At 42.1% G+C, this 15,573-nt stretch overlaps 1 protein-coding gene and 1 long non-coding RNA gene across 2 annotated transcripts in view; one reads left to right on the top strand and one right to left on the bottom strand.

Moving 5' to 3' along the window:
* The first annotated feature begins 6,467 nt into the window (after positions 1-6,467).
* Positions 6,468-14,068, top strand: LOC130149079 (uncharacterized). The gene is made up of 4 exons (XR_008821771.1): positions 6,468-8,532; positions 11,065-11,185; positions 12,306-12,385; positions 12,815-14,068. It is a non-coding gene; the product is annotated as an uncharacterized LOC130149079 (long non-coding RNA).
* Positions 14,069-14,365: 297 nt separating this feature from the next.
* Positions 14,366-15,573, bottom strand: part of COL28A1 (collagen type XXVIII alpha 1 chain) — an 83,368-nt gene continuing 82,160 nt past the window's right edge. Inside the window, exon 44 of the mRNA XM_056338014.1 lies at positions 14,366-15,338. The gene's annotated coding sequence lies outside the window, so the exon portion shown is untranslated. The remainder of the gene's footprint in view (positions 15,339-15,573) is intronic.

The following is a 15,573-nucleotide window of genomic DNA, read 5'->3' as shown; positions in this document are numbered from 1 at the left end:
ATGCTAGTAGTAGATTCACATAAGCAGGCTGTTGTTTCTGCATTGTCCTGATGTTTCAGTGTTTCCACATTGTTACAGAGTGCTGAGTGAACTGATTGTAGCTGATGCCTCAGAGATAAAGCAGAGCTGCTCAAAATTAACCACTGTTTTTAAAAAGGGTTTATTCTTTCAGTGAACCTCTTCTGGAAAAAAAATCCTGCTAAGATTTAAATGTTGTGCTTTCTAACCTAACTTTCTGCTGTTCATGCAGAATAATATTGAGCAGCAAAGAATATTCCACGTACGCAGATGGGAGGTGTTTTTACATCTGAAACGCTGCTTGTTGGACATGGTAGGCACAAGCAGGGTACAGCTGTCTTTCATTACCTTAAGTACTGTAATAGACCCTGCTAGTACTATTAACCTGGATTAATTATTTCATTTCAAAGTGCAGGAAGTATGTGACAACCAATTTAACTGTGCCTAAAAGCTAGAGTATTTCAGCCAAGGAACAACAGCCAATTGAACAGACAATAAAAGCTCCTCTGAAGTTTCAGGCTTAGGTTATGCTTTTATGTGATGCTACTCTAACTTTCAACTGTCGGGGTCAAACTGGATCTGGCAGTTGCAGGGCGGTGTGAGTACTGGAGCAGAACAAGAACTACAGCTCCTACTGTGGAGAAAAAACGTTTTCTAAGTATGGGTTTGCTTTGCTTGTTGGTGTGGGGTTTTTTTTTTTCTCTCCATATGTGTAACAGACTATGCGTATTTGACTACCAGAAGTTGTAGACTCAAGTGAAATATCTTTAAATGAAGATCAGCTTTTGTAACCTGCTGGCTTACAGAAAGCTTCACTGGCTCGAGGGAATTTTCCTGAAGTTCTTCTCTGTGCACTAGCCTGAACTAAAAATAAATTTAAGTAAATATCTTACACCCAGGGACTGCTACATATGTTCTGAACTGTGGGAAAGATAAGCCTGCCTATTGCTGTTACAGCTCTTGCTACAGAACACTTCGCAGTCTTTCCTCCTTTTTGACAATGGTTCACATTAATGAGGCCCTTCTGTGGGTTCCAGAAATTTGGTTGCGAGTGACTCATTCTGACAACTATATGAGGAACAAGTGAAAAAATCAGTGTGCCCTGCAGTGAATGTTTTCATTGTTCTGTGAGTAAAGTACTTTAACACAGACCTGGGAAAACAGCTGGATCATGGGATCTTACTTCTAGGTTAGGCATTTATAAATGAAAAGTGGTTATTTAATTCAGAAATGTAGCCTGAGCTCTCCGTTTTTTCAGCTTTCTAATATATATATTCCTGCAATACCGCTTGAAATGCCAATAAAAATAAATTGTAGAGATGCTCTCGGCACTGGTTAGTCAGAAAATCATGGGAGGGAGTCTACTTCTAAGTAGGCTTTTGTTAGCACTGCAGTTTGGATCTGACGTGGTTTTGAGCTGTGACCACACACTATCCTTTTAACTCTTCTCTCCAGACTCCCTCAGCCCCCTGTTCCGTTGTGTATAACACTACAAGCCATGAAATATGCCCCCTTCTTTCCTTCCTCCTCCAAAAATGCTGTTCTGTAGGCCTTGCTTTATTTAGGGAGGTTGAAGCCGCAGGTGCTGGAGGCTGTACTGATATGGACCAAAACTTCATACCCCCGTGTCCCAGTTATACTTGGGACTTCTCTGATGTGTTGTCTCTGGGGATGAGCAAGTGTCAGTTCTTTTGCATGTTCAAGGTGTTGCCCTCTTTGGAAGTGTGATTTGCCTTTTAAGCAGGTTCCCACCTTCCCCACCCCCCACCCCCTCTTTTTTTTTTTTCCTTTCCTTTTCCTGTCAATAGTTTCACCTTCTGCTCTGCAAAGTGCTTTTTGAGGGGTAGGTAATACCAGATGGATCGCCGTCATTTTTGTGCTCCCAAGTGGCTGCAGCTCTCTTAAGGTCTGTTCGTAAAATGGTATGCTGCCTTCAGGAAAGATAGTAACTTACAACACATTTTAAAATCAGCCTAGATGAGTCACTACCAAAGCAAGAGTTGAAACGATGTTTTATCATTTGATGCTTAAAACACTTCTCAGTTTGGTACCATGGACAGGTGGACTAGCTCCAAACTCCAGCAGCAAGTTGTGCTAAAGAAGTGTGAAAAATGTTTTCCTTAGAGAAGAGGGAATTCTTTGTAGCAATGTTCTTCTAAAAGGAACGTGATTTTCCTAACTGTCTGGCAAGTGTTGCTACAGTCAGTATCTAATTATTTTTTTTTTTCACGAAGAGGTGAACAGTTTTGCAAAGCTGAGTGGCAATAGTTTCAAATTTAGATCTGAACAGAGATGGGCGTTTCACAGAGATGTTAAATGAAAAGTTAATGTGAGCAGCTTGCTCATTTTCTTTCATTTAAACTCTAAAACTTTACTTGAGCACGTAAGTTCACAGTAGCGTTCTCCAGTTGTACAAAACCAAACTGGTGCATGCGAACCCATCTTGTTGGTGTCTCAAAGTCAAAAAGGCTGGTTTGCTGCTTTGAATTTCTAACCAGGCTTCCAGCAACTCCTTGCCGCCTTCTTATTTCTTCCCCCTACTAGGATAAAATCCTAACCTGTTGCAAGGAAAGGAGTTTTGCCAGCAACTTCAGTCACCTGAAGAACCAGGTCAGCCTCCTGTTACTGCTGCTGCTTCCCAGTTCCACCCTGGGCAGTGGTGTTCCCCAGCAGCAGTGGGTTCTGCATGGTCTCAGGTAGTCAAGGTCTTGACCTTCATCTAAGAGCTGATCAAAAAGACTTAGAAATGAATGTGCATTAGTAACCTGCACCTTTAAAAACTTGGACTATGATTTATTTTTCCCTTTCGCTGTCCCACCTGAATTCTTACCTAGGAATCACCTGACTGTCATGCTGTGAAGTGCTGCTCCTGCTCCCTGCCACTGAAGATGGAGAACATAATGTTGAAGATAAATGTTCACTTAAGGCCAAATCCTGAGTGCTTGGTAGAAATCAAAACAAAGAAGTATGTCTCTTAATTTATTTTTTTTTAAATTAATGTTTTCTTCAATCTCATAGTTCTACTATATTTGGGAGTACAACAGCATTGTTAAATGCCTGTTCTCTGGCTATTCTATCTCAAGTTGAGGATGTGACTATAAAGTGGAGCCCATATCCTTCCTAGATTGGTAGCCCAGGTGAGTGCTCTGCAGGGATTAAACATAAATCAGATTAAAATCATGCCTGAGGGTCTGAAATTCTCCCCAGCACAGGAAAGTGCTTCACCAGCACCAGTAATTTGAACATTTACCATTTAAAACAGCAGGTTTCACATATTCCACTGTAGATTCTGTGGAAATCTTAGCTGAAATATGATCAGTGTTTCAAGGACGGGTAAGGTAATCATGTCTAAAACCGATTTTCAAACACCATTCAGAAAAGTAAACTCTCCTGTTCAGAAGTTGGCAGTGCTTCAATGTGAACAATGAAGACTTTGTTCCTATTTGTATTGGGTCTGCATGGCAAGGTTTTGGTAGCAGGAGGGCTACAAGGGTGGCTCCTGTGAGAAGATGCCAGAACCTTCCCCCATGTCTGACAGAGCCAATGCCAGCCGGCTCCAAGATGGACCCACCGCTGCTCAAGGCTGAGCTAATCAGCAATGGTGGTAGCACCTCTGGGACAGCATATTTTAAAAAGGAGAAAAAACCCTGTGCAAGAAATTGCAGCCAGACAGAGGAGTTAGACTGTATGAGAGCAACAGCCCTGCAGACACCGAGGCCAGAGGAGAAGCAGGGGCAGGAGGTGCCCAAGGCACCGGGCCAGAGATGCCCCTGCAGCCCCTCGCAGTGAGGCAGGCCGTGCCCCTGCAGCCCAGGGAGGTCCATGGTGGAGCAGATCTCCACCTGCAGCCCGGGGAGGACCCCACACCGGAGCAGGTGGGTGCCCCAAGGAGGCTGTGACCCGTGGGAAGCTCAGGCTGGAGCAGGTTTGCTGGCAGGATTTGTGACCCTGCAGGGGACCCCGCGCTGGAGCAGCCTGTTCCTGAAGGATGGCATCCCGTGGGAGGGACCCCACGCTGGAGCAGGGGCAGAGTGCGAGGGGCCTCCCCCTGAGGAGGACAGAGCAGCAGAGACAACAGGTGATGAACTGACGGCAACCCCCATTCCCCGTCCCCCTGTGCTTCTGGTGGGAAGGAGGTAGGGAAAATTGGGAGTGAAGTGAAGCCTGGGAAGAAGGGAGGGGTGGGGGGAAGTGTTGTTGAGATTTAATTTTATTTATTACCATTCAAATCAAGCGTAGGATAATAAATTAAGCTAATTTCCCCAAGTTGAGTCTGTTTTGCCTGTGACAGTAAGTGGTGATTGATCTCCCTGTCCTTATTTCATGGGTTGAGCTTTTTGTTATATTTTCTCTCCCCAGGGTCAACCCACCATGCTACTTGTCAGCGTTACCTTGGTTTTTAGCAGAGACTAGGTGGTGGTGTTTACCCAGATCAGAACGTAATTTGTTGGTCTAATCAACAGTGTCCTGCTTTTAAAGTGTTTCCCTGCCAGCTAACCTGGGCTTTACAAGCTTTATCTTTGTCAGCTTCTGAAGCTGCATTTTGCACATCTTGTTCAGACTCATTCAAGCAATAATGTCTCAAAATGCATTGGCCATGTTTTCATTTTAGGTAAGCTTCGTGATCTCTAAATGCAGAAGTTGTCTTATCAAACACAGATTTGAATGTTCACGAACTCACACCAGTCCCACTGGGAGAAGTCTCATGCATCAGCTGTCTTTTCTTGCTTTAAAACCACCTTTACACCAGTAACGGTTGGGTATTACTAGACGCTGTAGAACTACTAATACTTCCTCCAGGAGAGTGAGTTAGGTTCACAGACCCTTTATCATTTCATGTAATCCTATTGTAATTGCAGAAAAATCCCCCTGTAAATGCAGTTAGGCCAGTCCGTGCTTTGGCCAGCACTTCTTGTTCAAGGAGCTTTCAGCAATACCAGCTGAAAACCAGTAACTTACGGGTGCGTGGTGGCTCTCTGGTTTGATCTGCTCTGTGCCATGCTGACAGTCCTGCAGCAGAGTTTCAGATTGCTGAATGGGGTTTTTTTGGGGAGTCAGAGTTGTGGGTTTAATGTATATTTTCAGCAAAGCTTTTTAAAAGATCCATGTGTACTCGTGGCAAGCTGCCACCCTGAGTGCTCAGTCCTCATTGAGCCTCAAAGCAGCAGAGGGAGCATGAGTTACTTTTGCATGTAGCATCTAGGAATTTTACTCCTGACATCACTGTAAAATGAGGAAACTGTTACAGATGTTCAACAGCATGAAAAAAATGAAAGCATGGGTGGGAAAAGAATGTATTCACTGTGTCCTACTAGCTAAATATGTTTGTGGGGTGGATGCCTGGGCCCAGGGGAGAGTAAGAAAGCTATTGCAGCATATAGATGAACCAAAATTGTTAGCTGGTCCTGCGGCTTTTGCAATTAAACAAAAGTTAATTACATACATCCAGCTGGACCACCTACTATTTTGACTTCTGAACACGTAATTGTGCGCTGTAGAAGTAGCATCTCTAAGATGCGCATAAGGAAAGAAAATGCTACCATGAGGAATGTGGATGTCCCATGCTAATATATCAGTCAGTAGTAGCAGAGAGATTCTAATGTGACTGGAGAGAGGACAAACACTTTTGATTTTACGCTTTTGTGTTATGCTACTGCCTGGGTCGCTGGTTTGCTGAACTACAGCGTCTCATCAAGGGAACACCTTCACAACGCGTTTACCGTGTACAGCTGCAATGCTTCGTGCTCCCTGCTGCCCAGCAGCACGCTCTCTAATGCCTGCCCGAACCCTTCCGTCTGACTGCCCTCAGGAGCTTCGGGCTGTTCGAGATAGTCGGGTTTGGGGACGAGGCTCATTTCCCCAGGATATTTGCCTTTATGCAGGGGTGCAGAGGCTTGAGTAACCCAGTCTGACCTTGCAGCTGACTCTCCTTTCGGGGGGAATCCTGGATGGACTAGATGACTTCCGTGGTCTTTTCCTACCTGAATTATTCTAAAACGTTTTGTCAGCTCTGCAGGGAGATGCTTGGCATCTGCGTGTTTTCCCTTCAGCTCCTCCAGCTGCTGTTGGTCGCTGCTGCTGCTTTGCCGTCAGCTCCTTCCCGCAGCCCGGAGAGCCGCTGCCTGGCCGCTGGCAGGGCTGTGTTGTCCCCATCTTGTCCTTCTCGCATTTTCTCTTTCTCCCTTTCCTTCCAGGGGAACGGCAGTATTGTGGAAGTCCTGCTTATCCTTCTGAATAGTACCACCCAAAACGCCTCTCACGTCCCGTTTTATAGAAGGCTAGCTAGACTGTTCTGTTTTGTCTCAACGCGTACTATTTCCATCGTGTGGGGAAGGGACTGTTCTGCTGCCTCGTGTAAGTGACCAACTACACGCTGAGTTTGCTCTCCTTCTGACATTGTGTCCTGGTTAATGCAGCGTGGGTTTTATGGGTGTAAAGGTCCCCTTCTCTCTCTGTTCCGGCACAACAGTTGTGCTTATTGCTTGTGAACGCGGAGATCACGTTTCCCGGGTATGCAGAGCTGGGAGGTTAACTCTGGTATTGGCACAGTTCCTCTTGCTGTTGCAAAAGCTTCTAATCTCTGATAGCGAGCAGTTAGCTGCTATTAAAAACACCATAAAAATTATTATAGGCAATGTGAGAACAGGATCCAAAACAGTTTTTCCCGCACGGAAGTAATAAAGGGGGGGCCTGTGCTGCCTGCAGCACCTGTGCCTAACTTAAGCCTGGCACTTAAGAATTACTTGTAATTCTTAAAGAGCAAATACATAAAAAACAGGAAACAAATGCAACAAAGCAGAAACACTTTCCCTTGATGTTCAGTTCAGCATTATGCTGATATTTAGCGTTTCACTGCTGTTTCACAAATACATCTGTTCTGTGTTAGAGGAGGAAGCAAGCTGGTTAAAGAAAGCACAGTTAAACACAGTCAGTATCCAAAAACTTTACACCAAGACCCACAGGAGGAAATGTCCAAACGCTTGCCCACCCTATGATCACCAGCTGGCCAGTAGAGCACCTGAGAACAGGTGGTGGACAGCATGGCGTGCTACTGGCATGTTATGAGTGTGGAAGGTCAGCATGCGCCTGAGAGAGAATGATCCCGGTGCAATAGTTAGAATGAGTTTTACATGACAAGTCACTTCTAGATCTACTGTCAATGCTGCCCTCTCCCATTGCAGCTGGTTGATTAACAGATGCTGCACCAAGGAAACACCCCATCCAATGACTCTTCCCAACAGAAGTGAGCCTGAAGCTTCTATTAAAGTTTCTCAATTTTTATGAAACCTTTAATGTAATATTGGTACTACTATTCACTAATATGCTGAATTTAAAAGACTTAGGCTGTATAAAACAGGGTAGTTAATTCAAATGAACATTAAGAAAATGAAAATACTGCATTGCTGTAGTAAGCTGTCAGTGTTGTTTGCTTGCTTATCTATTTTCCTTTTCCTTTACAGATGAGAATTAATGTAAACCAGACAGCAAAATAGAAGTATTTCTTCTTTTTTTATCATTTTTCATCAGGTACTTAATTTAGTGATTCAATTTATTAGCTCTTCAGCTGAAAACTGCACTGCAGACCAGTAGTATGAAAATGCATATTAATCTGATTTCTCTTCTCTGTTCAAATCTTGCAAAATCTGCTGAAGGATGTCTAAATGGGAAGATTTCTCTCTGCCCTTGAGGACTGTGCAGAGCTGCTGACTGTGCCCTGGCTGGAAACAGTCTTTCTGGAGAAAAGTCAGCCAGTCTAGAAGGAATCAGCCTGGATCCTAAAGGCTGCCCAGCTCTGGAAGGAAACTTAAACCATGGATTGCAGTATTTGATTTTGACTTATCCAAGTTTATATATAGCACTTGGCAGTGGCATTTAGGATGTGGCTTCTCTGTACATGTTTATAATACAAAATAAGATATGTTATCTTTAAAATACTAGTGTTGCATAGCAGCTTCGTTTTATGTGATCTTAATTTGCAGATTAGTTTTTTTAATACCTTTTGCAATTAATGTGTTGGTTTATATTGTAGTGAACTTGGCAGTGCTAGGTTAACGGTTGGACTTGATGATCTTAAAGGTCGTTTTTAACCTAAATAATTCTAAGATTCTCTTCCAAAAGCTGGAATGGGCTCTCATTACAGAACAGAATGCTACAGAAAACAGAGTAAGATACATAAAGGTAAAAATATTTCCTTCTGCCAAGTACACCATTTTTTTTAAAAAAAAAGGAATTTAGTGAAATGATGTTCCCAGAATGAAGCCTTGTTCTTAGAGCTGTAATGTGAGAAAGCTTTTCAGCAAATGGCTGTGTTGGGCATGGCTAATTTGAGCTGACTGGAGGGGTGGGAAGGCAGTTCAGCTCGTATCCCAGGTTGTGTCCAGGAGGGCTCACGCTGGGCACATTGAGGCACAGTCCAAAAACAGAGACCAAAATCTTTACCCCGTCTCAGACCTTCTGCGCCTCCCTGCACACCAGCTCGCGGGCTGTTGGAGCCCTTCGCCTCGGGCCGCTGGGGTGAGTAACCTAGCTCAGAGCAGAACAGGCTGCTTCTGCGTAATAGTTTCATTTCTGGCACGACACGTTCTGCGCCTGGCTTCGTACTGGAGATACAGCTTGGGGCCAGGGGCGTTAACTTTCTGCCATCGCTATCACACTGAGCCCTGGCCTCCCTGGGAGCCTGGGTTTCCAGAAGGCGCTCCTAGGCTGGGCATTTGTCGCTAGATGCAAATCTAGTTTCAGCAGTATTGCAGTGGTTATAGATGAGGCGGGGTGCTGCACGGGGATTCGTGAGGCGGTTGTGGGCTGTGCTGCTCTTTGGCTTCCATACTACGGTACGGCGCGTCGGGGCGCCTTCCAGAGCTGTGTTCCTGCTTCAGTGTAACTTTATAAACCTTGTCCCTGCAATGCTAATATCTGCTTTGCTGAACATCCTGTTTACACAATGTCCAGTTTAAACATCAGTCATAAGACAGCTTATAAATTTGTCAGATGCTGATAAGCATGGATTAGCTACGGTGGCCAGTAGAAAACGTAGTTTTGTGAGACTGATTAAGAGGTGATTTTAAAAGTCCTCAACCAGCTACTGCTGCTGAGCTGAGTTTTGGAAGTTGTTACTTCAATATGATTTGTAAAAACATGATTTCTTGCTGTTTGTTCTACAGAGGCATTTTGTTGTTTTCCTCCTGGTGGCACTGTAGGATAAAGCTGAGGTTGTTGGGACCCTGTACTGCAGCTGCATCCTTTAAGATGCTGGGATTTCTCCTCACTGATGTGACAAGTCCTGTAATGCTTGACTTGAGGACCAGTACAACATCCTTACTTAACCTATATTACTGGTGTGGACTTTAACTTATTTAAAGGATCTTTTTTTGGGTGATTGGGTGATTTTCTCCTTTTAAAAGGAAATTTTCAACCAGCTTATCAATTGTAAACAAATCCAATGCATCACTGAGCGTGTAAAAAAAATCTGAAAAAAGCTGGGTATCTGCCTACTAAATTCTCAAGGATCCTGCTCAAAGAATGGTTTTCACTCACACAAGTTCACCTGTATGCTCTAGAATATCCAGTGATTCTGCAGCTTTTGGTTGACTATATTGTACAGTTCATCCCAAACAAACATTGGTTTCTATTTGCGAACATGATTCTCACTTCAGGCGGAGCGCAGTTCTGCCTGCAGCACGACCCTTGTCAGAGCACTCCATGCTCGTTACCGCAACTTGTGTGTTTGGCAGCCTGAGCTTCAAGTGACTTATGATCTGCAGGGTTATGTGGCGTGCAGCCTGACGGAGTCCCAGTCGTGGTTCTCTGAGAGCCATTGCAATGAAAATATTAATTTTCAAGCCTGGATTTGATACATGAATCTCATTATGCTTGAATTAATTGGAAAATGCAGCCTTTCTGGTCAGCAGAAATATATTTTACCTATTATTTTACAATGTAGTTAAAACTGATAGAAGCTATCCTTTGAGAAAACATGATGCACTAGGGAGTTGCCCTGAATGAAGAAGTAGATGAAATTGCCAATTATGCCATGATGGCAAGTCAGAAGAATTACTAGCTATTTGCTTTCCATGGAAAAATCGCTACCGACTGTCCCCTGCCCCACTCCCCACACCCGTGCCTGTGTGCTCAGCCAGCCCAGAGCAGCCTGGGCCAGCAGGCAGCAACCAGACCACAACATCTCCGAAATCCTGCTCAGAACCGATGCTTTCCATGTGCTGACCATCCCTCCCCTGCAGCCCCTCTTTTCCAGCCTGGCTGCTGAAGGGAACATACCCAGGCACTTCCTGGGGTTGATTTTTTTTTTAAATTGTTTTTCATTTATTTATTGCTCTGGTGGTAGGTTTTTTTGAGTGTCCTGAAAGCTTTAAGCTGCTGAAAGAGCACCAGCCCAAACACCTTCAGCAGCACCTGGGATTAGCCGAGTTGGCAGCAATTTTAAAACTAATCCAAAACTCTTTGGGGGGTGTTTACTCACATGTTGCGCCTTGTGGTTGCCAGATTTATTCTTGTCAAAACTCTTATCTACCATTATTTTTACAGTAAGAAATGGTTTTCTTTGTATCCCAGGGTCAACTGTGCCAGATGTTGGAGAGATCCCTTTTGCCAGGCCAATAAAATGCAAAAACCTCCCTTCTCCCTCCCTGTCCACACGTAGGGTGGTTACAGCTGCTGAAAGCAGAGATTGTGAGACAAGGAGGAAAGCCCGCGTGTTCTTCCTTTTGTCTTAAGAAATTGCTCTAAAATAGGTCTTATGTATTGTTAGAAAGCCAAAAAAGAAAGTCTTTATGGATCACATTTTAGAGCCTTACCCATTTGGCTGAATTTCTACATATTCCTAGTTAGAAAAAAAAAAAAAAAAAAGCCAAGCTTAAATATAACTTGGCTCAAAATCTGGGTTTTGCTTACCCCTGAAGCTTAGACCTGATTCTGTCCTTACTAAAAGATCCAATAATACTCCTGGAAATAAAGATACTTATATTTAAGGCTGTCTAAAGGAAAGAAAAATGTCTAGTGTCTGAATATAATTTATATTTCTTTGTCTAGCTACCAGCTGTGATAGCTGAGATGTCTGCTTACGTTTGCCTGTGGGATTTCAAAACCTTGATCTGCTGCAGCTTCAGCTTCGGCACCAGCTGGAAGAACTCTGCAACTGGGAAAGTAAAAAGTAAGTCTGAGGAGACTTAAAATAAAGGGTGATTGATAAGAAGCTGCAGGAGTAGTAACAGTAGGTGATGGGGATGTCAAAAATCTCAGTGCTGGATCTACAGTATCTCATGTATCAGGAGATTTTAGACAAGTCACCCTACTTGCAGGTAGAGCTGGGGTGTCCCAGGCCCCACACCTGCCTGTGAAGACTTTGGCCCTTTCACTGAGGGGTGGAGGAATAGGAGTTATTTATTTTGCTTTTAATAAAAGATCTTTTTTAAAAATTCATCAAGTTACCCATGAGAACTTGCTTTAAACTATGAGCTGTGAGCTGGGTGCCTTTGCAAGCTTCAAGAAGGGTGTACTGATGGCACCAGAGGAGCTAAGAAAGCAGCTAAGCAAGAAAAGTGCAGGAATGCTGTGATAAATCATACTGTCCATAATTTTTTCCTTTAAAAAAAGTGGAAGTCCTTTCTTTTTTCTACCCCCGTGCCCCCCTCTCCCCTTGGAATGTCTTTGACACTTTGACAGCAACTTCCAAATGAGGGAGAGTGGTAATCAGTTTTCCAAGGATGTTCAAAACTGCAGTGCAGGAAGTGTTGCATATCTTCAGTAAATTTAGGGTAACAGGAAATTTGAAGATGTAGAAGAAACTAAGAAGTGCAGACAGCAGGACAGTCCGTGAACAGGCAGCATTATCAACCAGTCTGAGTGGGCCCCAGGGACCCAGCCTGAACTGGGGAGTAAGGTAAAAGCTGAATTCAATTTAATAGCTGCTAGCGTGAGACTGGTAGTTTCTCAAAGTGAAAAGCTGCTGATGTTCTAGAATGAACAGATGGGGTACTATTTTCTTGTTAATTTTCCAAGGCTTTTTCTAAATTTTTAGAAGCAAGGATGTCAGAAAAAGAATTCACCTTATAATGATCAGTTCTATAGAAAAGAAAAGCCTCTGTTATTCTCAATCATTTTCAGCCTTTTAGAGTTCATAGCATTTGGCCTGGTCTAGCAGAAGATTTAAAGATTTCATGATTAAAAAATTCTTTCTTTTTTGCCTGTGATGTAAATAAAGGGTTTGTTTGTTTGCCAGTGGAAACTGTAATGCTTTCTGTTTGTAATAATGTTTTATGATTTTATACAAGTCGAGAATAAAGCAGTGGACATTTGGCAAGAGCTGCCCTCTCCTGGTTTATTGACCCATGACATGAGGATGCTGAGCTGGGTGAGTTTACTACGTCTCGGAGCATACATTCAGTTTGCAGTCTGGGATTCACAGAAAGCCCTGGATAGAAAAGGATGCTTTTTCAGGATAATCTGATTTGAACAGCGTACACATTTAAAAAAACCTTTATAGCCTTCACTTTTGTGTCTGTGCTACAACAGGCTTAGTCAGCTGCACATGAAAGTGGAAAAGAAAGCAGTGACCTTCTGGATCACGCTGGTTTAATTGCATTGAGAAGATTCCTTGTATGCATCTTAAAGAGTAACTGCTGCTTTTTTTAGCATTGTTAAGTAGCTAATGGTGTCACTATTTGTACTTACTAAAACTTGTCAACTTTACCAGAAAGGTTTGCACTAAATGTTATAGAAAATATTATTGCAAACCCATAACTTACATCTTCACATTTATTCCCAAATTCATTATCTCCAGTATTTCTTAGACAAGACATGTCTGCCTGTCTGGAGATCCAGAGCTGAACACAAGAGCTAATCCCATCCCTGAAGCAACCACCCAGGCACAGAAGATTAGAACAGATTTGAAAGAGCCTGCAAATTTCTCTACTTCCTTGCAATTCCAGTGGGCTTTGCTGCTGTGAGTTTCCAGGGAAAGCTAAACCTAAAATATTCCTGGCAGGTGTAAAATGAAGTGGATCTTGGAATCTGTTACACGCAGAGGTATTTTACAGCTATCCATAAGGTAATTAATCTACTGTAGAATTTAACTGTGCAAATTTTTAATCTTTTCTGGATGAAAAGGTCTTTCCTCTGTATCTTCACCTTGGATACGTAGCTCTATGCCTGTATCTATCCCTTCCTCTCTCTCTCATGATCTATATTTATCTATGTCTCCAACTTCAATAACTTGCTTGCCCGTATCAGCACCAGGAGTCATTCCTGCTGAAACGCAGGATGTCACACGTGCTGTTACTGACCCCAGGCTGCAGTGGGTCCTTTCGCGATGGGGGGATGCTGGTGATTTTTTTTTTTTCTTCAGGTGATTATTTTTCTTGTTTGAGGATCGCATTTTGTGCTAATATTTTTCTTAAAAATATTTGAACTGCCTCTTTGTTTTAATATTTCTTACACTGCCTTTGTCATCTAACTGAAATGAATTCTTAATACTGGATTTGAGACAGCCTAGAAAAAGGGTCTCAATACATCTTTCAAGTTCGACAGTATGTTAACATTGTACTTTAGTGTGTTTTAAGTTTTGAATCTACTGTTGCCAGCCAATTTGAAAGCATCATTATGTCCAGCCCTTTTGCTCTTCTTTTTCCCGAAACTTTGCGTTTATTCCTCTTGCTTTGGACATCTGTTCACTATTAAAGTGCACTGATATTCCTGGTATGATGGCATTGGCTTTACTACTGAACAGTAGCTTGATTCTTTCCATGATCTTCTTGCGTCACTAGCAGGCAGTTTGTTTGCTTGATACCTTTTATTTGACATTTTATTTTATTTGCTGCTTATGTCAGCTTTATATGTAGCTGATTTTATTTATCAGGAGAGTCCATCTATATAATTTGTTGCATACTTTGATGCAATTTATTTTTCTGATGCAAAAATACCTAACAGACTTATTAAAAAAAGTTGTGTCAAATTTTGCTTTCTGATATTTTTTCTGTGATAGAAAACTAATTCTTGATTAGAACAGCTTGACTTTTGTTCTACACCACTGCATCCCTTCATTTTCAGGGTATCACAGGCCACATAGTACAAGGTAGTGTCCCTGAGTTTTACTGTGCCGTGTCACACAGAAATTAATTGTGCCCTCTGGCTTTTTTTGAGTGATCATCATATTAGTTCAGAGTATAATAAGAACAGGACGTTTTTTGGGGGGGCTACAATCAGTTTCTTCTTTTCTAATGTGAAATTTGCTAACAAGACCAGGTTTTTTTTGGGAAAAAAAAATTAAACTTTTAAACAAGCAGAGTTTTCTGTAGAATTAGGTTTGCACCATATCCACTGCAAACAAGTTCACTTTGCATAGCACATGCTATCATTTGGTTACGTGGAAGGGGGGAAATTGTGCAAGCGATTGTTTAAACATGTCAAGAATTGTCCACGCTGCCTGTGTAGATCCTGGTCTTTTGTTCGCAAAGAAATAACAATGCATGACTTCTTATCAGGTATTGCCTTCCATTTTAATCACATGCTCATCATTTTCAGTTTTAACAATATCTTCATATAGGATTATGGCTAAAAGTAGAAAGGATAGAAGTAAACATTTATATACATCTTTCAGTGCTTTTCCCTTTTTTAATTTAAGAGCATATATTAGAGTGAAATAGGTCTTTTAACACAGAGGCCCTGAGAAATTGAAATATACTGACTAACCTAAAGGACATGAAGAATCCTGTTTTTAATGTAATTCTGAATGAAAGTTCTACCTTTATAATGGAAAAGATTATATTGATGTCAATCCAAATGTGCTTTAATGGGGGAAAAAACCCCTCTAACTACCTATAGCTGTGGTATTTACATTCAGAAGAGGTACTCTAATTAATGGGGATCTTAATTTATGCCTCTAAATACTGTAATAATACTGTTAATTTCAGGAACCACTTACTCTTATTTAAAACTAGAGCACATTTTATTCTTCCATGAGACTGAGACCTCTGTCATTAAATGCTGAGTGCAAACACTTTTTTGCTATTTTAATCCTAAAAATAGAATCTCAACATTGCACATGTACTAGTAACGAGTTAATATAAATCTGGATGGAAAAGCTACGCTGCCAGTGTGTGTGTATGTGTGATTGTAAGTTATTGCTATGGTGTTGCAGATAACATGCGCTATACAGGGATCCAGTTAATGTGAATACCATAGCTGGGAAAGCAGTAGCACGCGGTAGTAATATATTCATGTTAACTCATCATTTTGGATTCTTCTCAGTCAGTTCTTGCTCAATGCACATGAACTTCCAGCTTTAAAAACTCCAAAATCAGTCATTCCTAGAAGAAATAAGGAATCATTTAATTTTCCTGAAATGTTTAGAAAAACACATGCTGCAGTTCAATAGAATTTTCCTGTACTGAAAGATCAAAAAGAGTATTTAATACAATTTATTGGGGATGAGCAATATGTTTTTTGTGAAGGAAGCTATGCAGTACTGATAAGCAACCCCTTAGAAGTCCATGCCTCACTCGCCAAGCGTGTGAACCTATGGCAGTTAGTATAGTCTGCTTG

The sequence above is a fragment of the Falco biarmicus genome, chromosome 4, assembly GCF_023638135.1.
Source record: "Falco biarmicus isolate bFalBia1 chromosome 4, bFalBia1.pri, whole genome shotgun sequence".
Lineage (NCBI taxonomy): Eukaryota > Metazoa > Chordata > Aves > Falconiformes > Falconidae > Falco > Falco biarmicus.
The sequence above is the reverse complement of the archived record's forward strand: the minus strand, read 5'-3'. Positions and strand labels throughout refer to the sequence as shown.